The 15,802-nt window shown below is 45.0% G+C and overlaps 1 protein-coding gene across 3 annotated transcripts in view; it reads right to left on the reverse strand.

The window, feature by feature from the left end:
• Positions 1–9,971, reverse strand: part of Nod1 (nucleotide binding oligomerization domain containing 1) — a 54,442-nt gene extending 44,471 nt beyond the window's left edge. For all 3 annotated transcript variants that reach the window (XM_008841540.3, XM_017800232.2, XM_029567534.1), the window contains exon 1: positions 9,302–9,971. The gene's annotated coding sequence lies outside the window, so the exon portion shown is untranslated. The remainder of the gene's footprint in view (positions 1–9,301) is intronic.
• Between the last annotated feature and the right edge of the window lie 5,831 nt (positions 9,972–15,802).

Raw genomic sequence — 15,802 nt, forward strand, 5'->3', positions numbered from 1 at the left:
GGAACTTAATCACCTGCAGTTTAAGCGACCATGCCCCTCCCCCAATGCCTTATTAAGACTCCATGCTCAACTGTTGATAGGCACTTCCTGGTTTGATCCAGGCTTTGAGGGACATCATTCCTGGTGCTCATCTCTGAGGGGCTAGTGGATGAAGCATCATATTAGGAAGAGCTGACAGTGCATGCCCAACAGTCTGAGCTCAGTCACTGGGTCCTATGTAGTGTAAGGAGAAAACTGATTTCCACAGATTGTCCTCTGACTCCACATATGTTCCCCCAACCCCCCTGCCACACACAAATAAATAAATGAAATGAAATGAAATGAAATTTAAATTAGTGCTACAGGACTGGAGAGATGGCTTACCACGTAAGAGCACTGACTGTTATTTCAGAGGACAGAGTTTGGTTCCCAGCACCTACAAGGTGGCTCACAGTTTGTATAACTCAAGTCCCAGGGGATCCAATGCCTTCTGGTCTCTGCAGGCACCAGACATCCATGCACATAAAATAAAAGTATTAAAAAAAAAACAAAAAAAAAACCAGTGCTACACATGGGGCAGATCTGCAAGCCAGAGAACATCTGAAGCTTCATTTAAGACTGATATAGAAGGTGTTAGGGATTTTCGGATGAAAGGCATTTCACAAGAACAACATGTGTTCATCACCATAGAAGCTTAATGTAGAACTTGGCTGTGAGCAGATAAAAAGTCTGCTGACTGTTGGCCAAAGGGCTCAGTTGAGGCCTTGTCTCACCCCAGATGAACACATCTGCACAGCCAGCAGAATCAGGGACACAATCTGTCATAGGGCTCAGTTGGAGAGTACCAAGGTGTGTGAACCTTGCGGTGCAATAAGACATTGAGAAGGTGACAGAGCCACCACCCCAAACCATCCTCCCCTGAACCTGCAAGCCTCGGCCAGGCTGCTCCATGCCTTGATGAGCGAGCTCTTGTCATATGGAGAAGACCTGTCTGACCTGCCAAAATACACACAAGGGAGGAAGATGGGGGGGAACTGATGCCTGGCTGCAGGACAGCAGGGAGCTCAGACTCAGTAGTGACTGGAGCATTTCTCTGTGACCTGAAAATTCCAAGTAAAGAACTTCTTTTTTTCCAAACCCTGGGTTCTGAGGATGTAGCTCAGGGTGGATCACATGCTTAGGCAGGAGGCTCTGAGTTCAGTCCCCTGGACTGAAAAAACAAACCAAAACCAACCCTGTGCCTCCCAAGGGTATGTAAATTCCCTAGTAGATGAATTTGGACTTTCGAAATTGATAAGGGTGGGGAAAACACCGCTTCAGGGCTTCCAGAGTCACAGCCAGAGGACAGAACAGCTGCCTCCCTTAGCCAAGGGATAGCAAGTATCTTGGGCCTGTCAACTCTGACCCCCTAGTCCCAAGTCTCAACTTTCCTGTACTTAAGTGAGTCTTTTGTTCTTTCTTCAGGAGTTAATCTTAAAATGAACTAGACTTTCCCAAAGACCATCTGTTGAGGCTCCTGATGATGCTAGGTGCCTACAAGGGCCCCACCCATTCATAGTCATCTGTCCCAGAAAACTCCAGAGCAGCCACTGTGGGCACATCTGACTCCAAACTCTCTCACTATGTTCTAAACCCAGGCTCCTTTGTTTAGAAACCGAGAAAACTGTCCACTTTATACAGGCATGTTGCTTTCTCCTTTTCTTTTTTCCTTCAGTGTTAGGGATGGACTAGCACCAGGTTTCTAAAGCTTAACAAGCACAAACTGCTATACTTTGACATTGTATGCGTTGGAAACTTAATACTCAAAGTCATCTGTTAGTAGTAGGTAGAGGTAGGACTTTTGAAGGAGACTGGGTCCTAGAGACTCCGTCCTCATGGGTTAATGGTCATTATAGGTGGTAACTTAATCTCTCAGAAGCCCATATGGTAAAGCTTTAGTTGCCTGCCCATAGTGCCACTGAGAGATGGTGGAAACTTTTGGAGGTGGGACCTAGCAGAAGGAATAGATCAATGGGAGTGGGCCATTGAAAGGAATACTAGGATCTCAAACCCTTCTCTTTTCACTCCAGCCACCATGAGGTGAGCAATTTTCCTCCACAACATCACAGACCCAAAGACAACAGGGCCAAGGAATCATGGCTGAAAACTCTGAAACCATGAGCCAAACAAACTCTTCTTCATTTTAAGTTGATTCTCTCAGGTATTTTGTCACAGCAACAGAAAACTAACACAATGCGGTTGTCAAGAGACTGGACTAGTTGGATTAGTTGTCATGAGAGTGGGCCTGTGATAGAAGCCAGTTTGGCCATCTCATGTGAGACACCCCTGCTCTCTTTCTGCAGAGACTTCCCATGGTCTTTTGTTATAGACGGATGATAGGGAAAAGATGGAAGACGGATGCATGTTAGAATGAAATCCCCTGTCTTTATCCAGTGCAGGAGGCTCAGTAGGACCTGAGCTTGGCTCATTCTCTGGCTGCTCTCATACCCTTCTGCCTCAGGTCTCACCAGGCAGACTTCTTACTACTTGCCTACCCAGTTCCTTCCTACCTTCACACATGTTGTTCCTACCTGTCACATGACTTCACTCCTTCTTTGTGCATCCCCAACTCCTTACAGAAAGACTCATCCCTAGAGAGGTAGCCTAGACCCCCTAATCCTAGGATGGCTTTGGTCTTCTGGTTCAACAGCTGTTTCTACTTACCTCACTCCACATTTTATAATTACTGCATTTTCTTTTATATCTACATCCTACCCACACTGTGGACTGAATGTCTGTGTTCCCTCTGAGTTCATGAGTTGAGGTACTAATCCCCACCAGGACAGCATTTGGAAGGGGCCTTGGAAAGTGGTTAGATGAGGTCCTGAGAACGAAGCTCCCATGAGGAGACCAGTGGATGTACAAGAAACAGGACAGAGCTGTCTTGCTTTCTTCTTCTGCCCCATGAGGACGTGGCCATAATTAGGTAGAGCACTTCCACCAACTCTGGCCACACTAGAGCCCCCATCTTATACTTCTGGCCTCCGGGACTGTAAGAAGTTAATGACTGCTGTTTATACCACAGTATAGGGTAGTTTGCTATAGACACCCCCCCCCCACTAGCCTGCACTCTCCATTAGCCCATGGTCTCTGTGTAACTTGGGCTGGCCTCCTGGGTGCTGGGATTGGAAGTGTATACCACCAAACCTGGCAAAAATGATGCTTGGGGATTATGTTTTTAGTGTGGTGCTGGGGCTTGAGTCCAGAATGTCATAAGTACTGGACAAGCACTCTACCACTGTGTTACAGTCTCAATCCCCAAGTTTTTTTAAAAATTTTTTTATTATTATTTTTAAAAATTTTATGTGTATGAGTGTATTGCCTGCATGTAGGTAAGTGCACCCATGTCGTGCAATGCTGTTGGATCCCCTGGGACTGGAGTTACGGACAGTTGTTAGCTGCCATGTGGGTGCTGGGATTCGAACCCGGGTCTTCTGCAAGAACAGTCAGAGTTCTTAACTGCTGAGCCATCTCTCCAGTCCCCAGTCTCCAAGTTTTTAATACACTCCTGCAACCAGGAGGAGTTTCTGATAATAGTTGTTGATTAATGTGTTGTGTTGAAGAATTGAAGGCCCTGAGAGTAAGAAAGAGCAGGAGCTGCAGTTTTGCAACCATTCTCCACCCCAGGCTGGGGAGCCAGCAAAGCACTTCACGCCCCCTGGAAATGCCACTTCCTTATTAGAAACGCTAAAGCATCCACCACTCACTCTTGACATAGGCTCCTGTGTCCTCCCAACACCCACTCCACATAGACCTCTGGGAAGACTGTCAGGTCTCAGGAAGAGGAGCAAGTCACTGGGGTGCAAATGGGAGGCCAGAGAAGTAAGAAATGTGAAAAATTAGGATGCACTTAGAACAGGCCACTGTGCTTTTCAGGGCATTCTGTTTAAACTCTTTAGAACTAACTGCTCAGCAGGGTTTGTGTATTCCCAAACCACCCCCACCACCTGCCCACCATGAATGCATGTTGTGCTATACGCAGGTGACATTTATCATGAAACAAACATTGTAATCCACCCTAATAAAGTTAAATCAATGCCAGGAACAGGGGTTTCTGGTTTTCTGTGGAGGGGCAGGAGGGAGGGGCTCAGTTACAATCTAAGCAGTGGCTGAAATTTAAAAGTCATTTGAGAGGCAGGAAGAGGAAGCTCAAACTTCTACTCCTTAAGAAGGCAGAAACACAGTCCTACAGGGAGCATGCGCACACCTGCTCTTAATTACATGTGCTGGGCCTAGGGAGGCAAGGAGGGAGGTGTAGGGAGGTGTACTCATTGAGCAGCCACAAAGAGAACCCAGCTTTCTGGGCAGGCTTCAAGTCCTGAGTAGAGCACTGTTGGCTTGGGGCTAGTTCTTTAACCTGAGGGGACCTAAGCTGTCACACCTGGAATGGAGAAATAACTAGGGGTTATTGGGCTGTTGAAAAGACTAAGTGATAAAACAAAAACAAAACACCCACCTGAATCCCTTAGCCCAGTGTGGCACACAGCAAGTCTCTGGAAATACTGAGTTACTAAGTAGGTCTGTCACATTAGACACAGCATCACTTAATCCAGCACCAAACCAAATCCTTCTCCCTATTTTATAGATACAAAAGTTCAGTCTTGAGGGGGTTATAGATCCAAAAGTTCAGGCTTTGGGGATTTTCACCAAATCCAGCATCAAACCAATCCTTCCCCCTATTTTATAGATCCAAAAGTTCAGTCTTGAGGGGGTTAATTAAGGACCTTATCCAAGGTCACAGAAGGCAATGACAAACAAAACAATAACAATAAAACCCAGCACTAGAACCAAAGTCATCATTATAATTATTATCAACGTAATGATCACCAGTTACTGGAAGCTGGGTGGGGTGGGAAGCGTACTCAAGGGCTCAAACACCCTGTTAGGAAAGAATTGTTAACTATTCTATGAAGGAGGACACAGTTAAGGAACAAAGTAGTGGTGTGATCCGTGATTTGATGCCAAAATCCAAGGTTTCTTCCATGAATGTCTGTTATTTGCTATACAGAAGTCTGGAATCTTCACTTGAAGCCTCAGCAAACCTGACTGTATTATTTTTAAAACTTTATTGTTTAATGGAGCCAGGAATGGCTTTCTTAAGGAAGGGGTCTGTTGTCTGTAGTATACCAAGATAGGTTATGCCTCAAAGGATGCCTAGCTTTCTACCCATTTCCTTCCAGAAGGTTTGTTCTCAAGATCATAGATTTGAGATTCTGTTAAACGAAATGCAGAAGTTCTTGGCCATTGTACTTTTAATTTTCTGGTTATCAGAGCAACATAAATATTGTCCCAAGTAAATTTTTACCTGCTCACATCTCTCTCATCACTGAGGGAGTTTCCTCAGCAGTATGTAACTGTCCTACCAAGTGGCATGTGGCTCTGAATGTGTCCACTAAGTCATTAAATCCCCCTAGTTCCGCTACCCTAACCTATGTGGTTGGGGAAAAAATAGCAGAAGAACAAGGAACATGACAATTCTGAAGCAAATATGTGGCAGGGTGCCTACAACCCCAGCCCTCCAAGAGGCTAAACAAACAAACAAGTTCAAGTCCCGTCTGGGCTACAGACAGTTTAAGGTCAGCCTAAGCAATTTAGTGAGACTCTGTCTCCATATTTAAAAAGTAAAAGAAAGCTGGGAGTGGTGGTGCACGCCTTTAATCCCAGCACTCGGGAGCCAGAGGCAGGCGGATCCATTAAACTTACTGATTTTTAAATGACGATTAGAAAATATAAAGGTATATATGGCTTATATTATGTTTCTATTGGGCCAGGTGGGGTGGTGCACGCCTTTAATCCCAGCACTCGGGAGCCAGAGGCAGGCGGATCTCTGTGAGTTTGAGGCCAGCCTGGTCTACATGGTGTGTTCCAGGCCAGCTGGGGCTACAGGGAGACCCTCTCAAAACAAAAACAAAAAACAAAACAAAACCAGAAAATCTGAGTGAAAGCGTGCACTTGAGAGACAGAGAGAGACAGAGACAGGAGACAGAGACAGAGAGACAGAGAGCATGCTGAGCTGCTTAGTCCTGGCTAGTAGAGAGAATCTGAGATGAAGGGTGAGAGGGGTTTCTCATAAAGGGGAGAAACTTCGGATCTCTGTGAGTTTGAGGCCAGCCTGGTCTACATGGTGTGTTCCAGGCCAGCTGGGGCTACAGGGAGACCCTGTCTCAAAGAATACAAAAAAGTAATAATAATAATAATAATAATAGTAATAAAGTAAAAGAGAGCTGGCGATACCACAGTGGCAGAGGGCTTGTCTTCTTTGGATAAAAGATAAAGCTTTGGTATTTTTGTTGAAACAAGTATCAGTGATCACGCATACTGTTCAGATACTTGACTTCCATTGCTCACAGCTTATATTTCAAATGCCTAAACAGTGCTGCTGCTGTTACTGTTGGAGAGGCAGTCCCAGCAGTGTGGGTAGCTGGGTGGAAGTTTCAGAAGCAGACATCAGCAGTTGCAGGATTGTAGTCACCCATCCACAAATTCCTGACCTTGATCATTGAAGAAAGAGTTCCTATCCCTAGACCAAGAGGCAAAAGAAAATCAGGAACACTGGGTGCAGGATCTGAGGCTGTTGCTAACAGGAGAGGCATGTGTGTCCCACACTAATTCTGAATACTGCTGATGGCCCCACTTTCTGGAAGGTAATTGTTTAAAAATATATTTTGTGCATAAGGGTGGGAGAGTGGGGCTTCAAGGAAGACAGATTCTGGGCACTCCTCATTGTAGTAGCTGTACTAAATAAATGACTGTGGCACATAAACTGCCTCTACTGTGTCTGGTAACTACCAATAACAGCCTCTGCTAGGAGACAATGTATGCCATGCACATTATTACCTTGCTGGGCTGCTAGCCTCAGGAGAGAGTTATCACTTTGTCCCTACTTTACCAGTAAGAAGACAGGTTCAGAGAGGTCAAGTAACTTGCCCAAGATCACATTACTAAAGTGACAGATTCAGTTTGCATTCAGGTTTACTGGCCTTCTAAGTTTGACTTATTTCTCCATTCTTATTCTTGCAGCCTTTGAAAAGCTCCTCTTGCACCTCTCTGCCCTGATTTTAAATCTGCATTTCTCGGTTGTGCTTCATACTAGCTTGATAAGTGTAGCTCTCACCACTCATCAAAGAAATTTCTTTTTGCAACAGATAGAGACTAATTATAAAGTTCCACAACTGGTCAAAAAGCAGAGAATAAGGGACCTGGGGTGCCCAATACCAATGGACACATCTACACTGCAACACCTACACTGAAGGCTCAGGGAACATGGAGGAAGAAGGGGCAGAAAGATTATAAGAGCCAGAGGACCAGGACACCTGCTACTAGTGTCTTCTAGGCATAATGGAAGCTGCTTCCACGAACTCTCAACAACATGGTTGCCTAAACAAGACCTGCATGACACCACCAGTTGACATGCTGATGTGGATGGGGCAAATTTCACAGTGCTCTACCTCAAGATGAAGAGCTACAGGCTCAATGGCTGCTGAGGGCTGGAAAATCAGTTTTCTCCAGGGACAAGCTTCCTGGTGGGTTATCCAATCCCAAGTGGTCAGCCACAAATACATGTATCCTCAAGCACCACGAAATGAACCCATTACTTTATATATGTATGTATATGTAGCATTAATAATCAAAGCTCAAGAAATTGATGGAGAGGAAGTGGAAAGAGTTGAAGAAGGAGAAAAAGGGATGGAAATGATGCAAGTGCAGTACTCACATGTGAAATTCTCAAAAGGAAAAATGTTAAGGATGCTTACAGTGGTTTTCTAAAATACACCTATCTACCTGTCATTTTGTCGTCAATTCATCTGTCGTTTACACATTCACACCACACACAGGTAATAGGGAATACAAAATGGTGTGATCTACTCAAGATCTGATAGCTTGAAAATGATGTTGTGAGAGGTTTATGCAGCAGCTAGGAAATCCCAGAAATACAGCAGCTGTCCCCCTGGAATTATTAGAGAACCCAACTGGCCTACATCTTGTCAAATGACTAGAAATTTGCCACATAAAGGAGTAAAATGCAACCCATTGTAAAGATCAACTAAGGAGGAAACTCTCATCTCTCTATGTGAAATCATTCAACAAGGAGCATTACACCTGTGGATGAGTGATCTTGAGAAGACTGCTGAGTGAGTCTTCACTACCTCCACTCAGACACTCTTAAACAGGAGACTCATACTGGCCCTCAGAGATCCAGTGTCTACACACATTGATGAAGTTGCAGTATGCTGCTACTGTGCATGTCTGTAAACTCTACTCCACACAATATGAAGAAAAAACAAACATCAATCCATGCTTTGACATCCAAAAATAAATTTGCCTTTCTCATCCACACAGCATATTTGGGGATGCCTGTCCATTGTCTAGCAGCACCCGGATCACTGGTGGCCCCAGGTGAGAGAACAGGGGAGTCAAGGTATTCTGAACACGCAGGGTAAACATCTTAAACAGGGAGCTTGCTTTTAGAGACGCAATCCGATGCTGTCCTACAAGCACCTCAAAGTCGCAACTGTCAAGGGTTCACTGGCCTCTCAAGACAATTTTGAATCCCAAGAACCCAGGCATTCAGAACCAAAGGTGCTTGGCAATCTGTCGTTCTTAATGTTTTTCACAATCTGTGAAAAACACTGCACACTGGAGAGCTTTTTGAATTTGACATCCAGGCCACTTTGCCAAGCATTGTCTCGCTTCCTTATTTTGTATCCCATGAAACTCAAGGGAAGTCCTCACCCTACCTCAGGGCCAAGCAGGTCACTGGAAGCAGCCAGCCTGTCCGCAGGCTGTGCTCAGGGAAGGGGAAGGTCCCCTTCAGCAGCCACCCGTTTTTTTTTTTTTTTTTTTTTTCTTTTTTTGGAGGCTCACCTTTGGTCTCTGGTTCCTAACTTTCGGCGCCCATTAGAATCATCCGGGGACCTCTGAGGCAAAACCGAGGTCTGGGTTCTACCCTAGAGATTCCAACAGAATTAGTCTGGGGTTTAGCCCGGGCACCTGGATTTTCCAAGTGCGCAGAGATGATTCTAAATTGCAGGCAGGACTGAGTGAGAATGCCGGTTTAGACCACAGTGGGACTAAGGACCCCGCTGGCAATGGAGTGCATGCCTTTCAACTTGCGAGGCTGTACTCAAACTCAGGCGCCTCTCAGACAGGGTTCAGTCCGAGTTCTCCCGAAGCTGTGCACCCGCAGCCTGGCCTGCCCACAGCCGATTCCGCCTCCTGGTGCCTTCTGCCGGGCAGAGCCCGGGACCCGGAAAACCTGCCCGCGCTAACTCCCAGGACTTACCAGGATGACCGGACTAACAGTGGCTGGATGCAAGAGCAAGGTCCCGGGAGCGCGTGACCCGGGAACGCGGTGACCCGGGAGCGCGGTGTCGTGGGAGCCGAGGCTAGGCTTGCGGATCGCGGCGGGTCGCGCCTCGGCGCTCGAGCTGGGCGGGCACTGTGCCTCCCGGGCCCGGAACGGGAACTGGCGGGGACCAGGGCACCGCGTCCCCTGGCCGCGCCCGGCCAGCCAGCTGCGGGAGAGGCCCAGGCGGAGCAGGCGGTCCAGGCCCGGGCGGGGGTGGTGCTGCTCAGGGTCAGCCTTTCCCCCAGGGAAACCTCTGGAAGAGCGGCTAACGCCACCGGGGAGCCGTGAGTGGGCAAGCCTGAGTTAGCCAGGGGTGACACGCTGGGAACTCGTCGTGCCAGTCCAGCCGTCGCCCGGAGAGAGCCAAGGTCCACCCCCTAAAAGTGCCACCCAGCGTCAGCAACCAGAGCCAATATCTGGACCCGACCAGACTGGGAAAACTTGTTAAAGTGGGATGTGTGTTCCCGCTTAAACTAGCCGAACTAATCAACCTAAATTCACAGTGTGATCTACTTCCACGAGAACTTTCAGAGATCAAAGCTTTCTTTCCGTCTGTCCTTAGCTCTGTTCAGTGTGCATTCTATAGTTTTACTATGACTATGTACAGGATTTTTAAACTTGCCAACCAATTTCCCTCCAATAAATATTTTTAAACGTTATCGACGCTTAAACAGTGCTTTCAATTATGTGACCACATACAGGCACGGGAATGAAAATTCCCATCATTGCTTGCCTTCTGAGAAAAGGAAGGCGTGGTCTGATCACAAAACTGAAACTTCCCAAACACAGTGGGTCACAACGTGTGAGGGCATAAGTGCTGGTTGAAAGCCATGTTCTCAGAGCTGTGCCCCGTGTGTTAGACTCTAGGGAAAAAAGACTTTTCTCCTAGAGTCTGACTTTTCTTTTTTCGTGGCTTGAGGAGGAGCCCAGGTGGCATACATGCTGCACTTCCAGTCTTGTTCGTTTTTAGTCCCCACTTTTTGCTCTGTCTATTGTTAAATTTTTTCAGGCAGTTGTTTCTTGGTTTGGGAACTTTTCATTTTGAGATAACTGTATTATTCATAAAGAGTTGCAAGAAATAATGCACAGAGCCATGTTCCCTTACTCCCCCACCCCAGTCTTGTAGCTTTACAGCACAATATTACAGTCAGAAAATAGACATTAATACAGTCAGGATGTAGAACACTTCCTCCACCCACCCCTTATGTTGCCCTGTGAGTCGCCCTCTCTCTTCTCAGCCTCTGGCAATCACAGATCTGTCACCCATTTCTATAATTTTATTTCAAGAATGTTAAACACATGGAATCATGTATTATGGTAGCACTTTGAAATAGCATTTTAAACTTTTTATTACATTTATTTGTTGTGTTTATGTGTGGGGGTCCACATGAGCTAAGGCAAGGAGTGGAGGTCAGAGAACAATGTACAGGAGTCGGTCTTCTTTCCATCGTGTGGATCTGAGGACCGGTCAAACTCAGGTCGTCAGGCTGGGCAGCAGTTACCTTTACCAGTGGTGCTATCTCACCAGCCCTGGGTAGTATTTTTAGTTGCTGTTTTGTTTTCATTCACTATAATTCTAAGAGTACTCACTCAGACCTCCAGACCATTGCCTGCAGAGGCCAGAGAGGGTGTTGGAGTCCCTGGAACTAGAGTTATAGATAGGTGTTAACAGCCGTGTGAGTGCTGGAAACCAAACCTGGTCCTCTGCAAGAGCAGCCAATGCTCTTAACCACTGAGCCATCTCTCCAGCCCTGTTGTTTTGACACTCTCACTATGTGGTGCATGGAGACCTTGAACTCACAATCTTCCCTCCTCTGTCTCCCAAGTGCTAGGATTATAGGCACATACCACTGTGCATAGATAAGTATTTTCATTTTTCAAAAAGCAATTATATACATGACTGGTTAGAATTACAGTATTCTAGCCCACATGGAAAAACTTGGTGGTTATTTAAAAAGTTAAATGTAGAATTACCATATGACCCAACAATTCTGCTCTGAGGTATAAACCCAAAATAACTGAAGAGATATTAAAAATATGTGTACCTAAATGTTCATAGAAGATTTATTCATAATAGCCCAAAGTGAAAGCAATTCAAATATCCATGAATGGATGAAGGGCTAAACAAACAGGAGTATATATACATGTACTGATGTTATTCATCCACAAAAACAGATGAAGTTCAGGTGTCTACTATGGTGGGGATGAATCTTGAAGACACTGCACTAAGGGAGAAAGACTATACAAAAGGGCACATGCTGGATGATTCCATTTATACAAAATATACAGGATAGCTAGATCTACATATACAGAGAACAGATGGGTGAGTGACAGGGCAGGGAGGAGAGGGCAGTAGGCAGTAACCTTTGGTATGTACTTTCGTTGAGGGCATGATGACAGTGTTTTGGAAGTAGTGATGGTGGTTACACAACTTTGTGAATATGTTAAGCATTAGTGAATTGTCCACTTAAAAATGGTTACTTAACAAAGATGTGGCAAAAATCTGTAAATGATATTTTCTTTTCTCCTTTTTTTTTCTATATTGGGGCTCACACCCAGGGACATGCACATGCTAGCCAAGCTATCTCTTCCTGAGTCATATCCCCCAAGTGATATTTATTTTTAATTTCAGTGCCCATGTGTTCAACTCAAGTGTACAAGGTATTCTGTTTGTATGTTATCTTGTATCCCACAACACAGATGAACTTGCTTTGTTGGTCCTAGGGATTTAAAAAATATATCCACTGGTATTTTTTAAATGAAGAGGACGGATATTTTGTTTCTTACTATGTTGCAAAGCTGCTGCTTCACTGTATTAAAAGTAGCACCAGTGACCTATTGTAAAATTAAGAGAGTTCTTTTGACGCATCATCCAAACCTGTCTGACACAATTTCCTGCTCTCTCAGGCATTCTGAGATTCATTAATCTTCTGACCAAAATCCAGTGATGGATGTAAGTAAGTTACAATATTATATGAGAATTATAAGAACATTGTTATCATGAAATATATAATTCTTATAACCACTTTGTACCATAAATAATCTCATTAATTCTGAACACCAGACTTAACCTCTAGTGTAAATACCTAGTCTATGGAGCTACAAAAAAGATGTATACTGTGTTTATCTGCCATCATTAGGAAGCTGAGGGGATTTCCTTCCAGTAGCAGTGCTGGGCGTCGTTTATTTTCTATCGGAATTGCTGAAAGTTATTTAAAGTCTTCTGTATACCACTAATTCAAGACAACTATGCTTGAGTGAGTTACTTTGCAGTGGTTTGAGGCTCCTCATTGACTCCTGGATGGATTTCTTCTTTACTTTTTAGTTCATCCAGTTCTGAAAGGCCGCTCAGTGTTATCTCAGTCAGCCAACCATCTGCCTAACAGTATTTGTTGGCTGGCCCTGGGTTTTCTTCACTTGCTTCATGAATTTCTGTTACCTCTCCTGACAGAGTAGTTAGCTGGCAGCTTTCTACTTTCTGAGGGGCTGTGTGCAGGGCACCAGGGCAGTGTGTTCCTCACCACATGCTCACTTGGTATTTTCTACATGGAAAATCACATCAACCATCTATAAATAGAGATGGCTTAATTTTCTCTTATTTTTCTTTACTGGTACATTTGTGTATTTTGTGTGTACACAGGAAAGCACAAGCAGAGGTCAGAGGATAACTTGTGGGCATCAGTTCTCACCTTCTGCCTTGTGGATCCTAGGATCGAATTGAGGTCATCAGTCTTGGCAGCAAATTTCTTTACTAGCTGAGCCATATAACTGGCCCAATTTTCTCCTTTTTTTCTTCCTTTCAGGTTTTGTTCTTTAAAACATTGTTAATTGAATTTTTGTGTATTTCATACAGAAAATCATCTTTATACCTATCCTTCCCCCCTTCCCCTTTGGAACCCTCCATATCCAATCCCTGCCCCGGCCTACTGGAGTTCATACAGTCTGTCATTTGTATTAAGGCCTGTCATGTAAAGTTAGTGTCCTGAGATGTCCCTCAGTGCAAGTTCATCCACTCGGGTTAGTCAGCCTATGTAGAGTTTCTCCCTTCAAGAAGATCAGCTCTTCCTCACCCAGTGATTCTGCCCTTGGTTTTTGTCTAAGTTTGTATGGGTCTTGTGCATGCTGACACCATTGCTGTAGGTTTGTATGAGAAGGGTCCCAGGCACCTGTAGGACTATTTCTGCATGGTTCTGCACCTCCTCCCTGGCTCTTACAACCTTTCTGTACCCTCTTCTGCAATGGTCCCTCAGCCCTGGGTGGGTGTACCTCAGTATAGGAATCCTGTCCAAGGACTCACACTCTGCCCACTCTTTTTCTCTGCTTTTTGGTCATTTGTGGCCTTTAGTGTTCCTGCCTCCCTGTTGCATGAGGGAGCTTCACTGATGAGCATTGAAGAAGTGTTCTCTTCATCCCTTGTTCTATGTTCCATAAGTCTTAGGTGTGGAGGTTGCATCCTAGATGTGCCACTTAGGCTTGGGCAATTCACAGAGAATCTCTGTGTGTGACCAGTGGTGTAACTCTATGTAATAATCTCTGTTGAAAAAGAAGCTACTTTGATGGGTGGTGACTGGGATACTTATCTGTAAATTTAAGGATCCATATTTTGCACATAGTAAGAAATTACATTTGCTTAGGGATATGAGTGCCCTGGGGTTTTCTCTAAGATCTATGACCTCTCCAGCTATGTGTATTTGGCTAGATTTACAGTACCAGACATGAGTTTCCTCCCATTAAATGGGCTTTAAGTCCAACTATATAGCTGTTGACTACCCCTAAGATAAGTGTCTCTACTGCACCACAGGTTGTAACTTCTAGTACTGTGATAAATGAATTGGGAGAAAATACATCTTGTTCCCAGCTTTAGGGGGGAAAGTCTCTTATTAAGTACAATGTTATCAGCAGTGATTTTAAAGACATTCTTTGTCAAATTGTTACTCTTCCTATTTTTCTGAAGGTTTTAATTATGAATGGGAATTGGCTTTTGCCAATTGTGTCAGTTGATGTGGGGCTGCTCTTTTTTTCTGGTACTGTAATGGCATGCTTGGATGGATCTGCAAGCACTACACCATCCGAATAAACTTCACACAGTATGAAACTCTAGGCATTGCTGAATCCTATATTTCATATTTCAATAGGATTTTTTTGATCCATACTTGTTAAACATGCTGTCTCCCAATTGGTTAGTTCCTCCAAGGGGCGGGGCCTGCCACAGAGTGTGGACTAAGGAAGGGCGGCTTGAGACAGAAGCTATGAGCTGTGGGTGGCATGGGTGGCAGTGTGCATGGCGTGGGGAATGCACAGCCATGCAGCAGCTGAAGGACAGAATGGACTGACTCTTGTGGACCTGGGGTGAGATCGCTGGCCCTGGAGGCATGAGTGAATGCTAGCAGTGACTGTGGGTGTGGTGTGGCCTGATATGGTGGGCTTTGAGCCATGGTGCAGGGCTAGGCACTGGGTACTCATTCCTTTGTAAGCTAATAAATGCACATAAAGATATGTTATATGGTTTGCTTGATAGCACAGGAGACCTAGAGGGAGCTCCAGTGACAAAATTGGCATAGCTTGGCAGGATATGATGAAACTGAGAATGAGTTTTAGAAGAGCACTGATGGTGGTGCTGATGTGGTTTTTACAATGGGTTACTAAAAAGAGGCCAGCCACGCAGAAGCGTGGGCTATGCTATGTTGTAAATGTGGGGATATGTTTCAGGTATGTGAAGATTTGTTAAAGGTTACCCAAAGGCTAGAAAAAGACAGTGTGGCCACTTTGCATCATAAAGGATGTGTCCCAGGCAGGGAAAGCTGAAAAGGCTGCACTGGAAGACCCAGTTACAGAGCTGGAGAGAGAAAAAAGGCGGGACACCTTGACTTGTATAAGGTCCAAGGACTCAGAGGAAAAGACAGATAATAGTAAAAAGGAAAAAAAGCTAACTGTGCTGTAGCTAGGAAATATTCCATGCTAGAGCTGTTAAAACTAGGAAAAACTTACAAGCAAGCAAGCAAGCAGAGAGCCCCTGGCCGCGTGGCTTGTGAGAGTATGGGACATGGGAGCAAATGATGTCAGTCTCAGTCCTTCAGAAGCTTCACAGCTGAGTTATATAACCACCCATCCATCCTTACGATATAGGCTGTTCAACCTAGGCCAATGCAGGGGGGAGCAGTCCTTAATGGGGTGGCTGGTTGAAGGCATTATAGATACATGGTTGTCACCAAGGGAGACTAACATGATTAGCAGGGGCTGGAGGACTATAAAGGAGGGACAGGCATTACTGAGAGAACTAGGTATGAGAAAAGCAATATATGATGTCCAGTTCACTAGGCCAGATAAGAGCGTGTTCACCAGAGATATGAAAGGAAGCTTAATTCAACAGGGACCTTGAGAATGGTATGGGGCTTTAATGGTTTTACTAAGCCCTTTGATGGACAGGATCTTTGT

Source organism: Nannospalax galili, unplaced genomic scaffold (assembly GCF_000622305.1).
Source record: "Nannospalax galili isolate Female #2095 unplaced genomic scaffold, S.galili_v1.0 scaffold158, whole genome shotgun sequence".
Taxonomy (NCBI): domain Eukaryota; kingdom Metazoa; phylum Chordata; class Mammalia; order Rodentia; family Spalacidae; genus Nannospalax; species Nannospalax galili.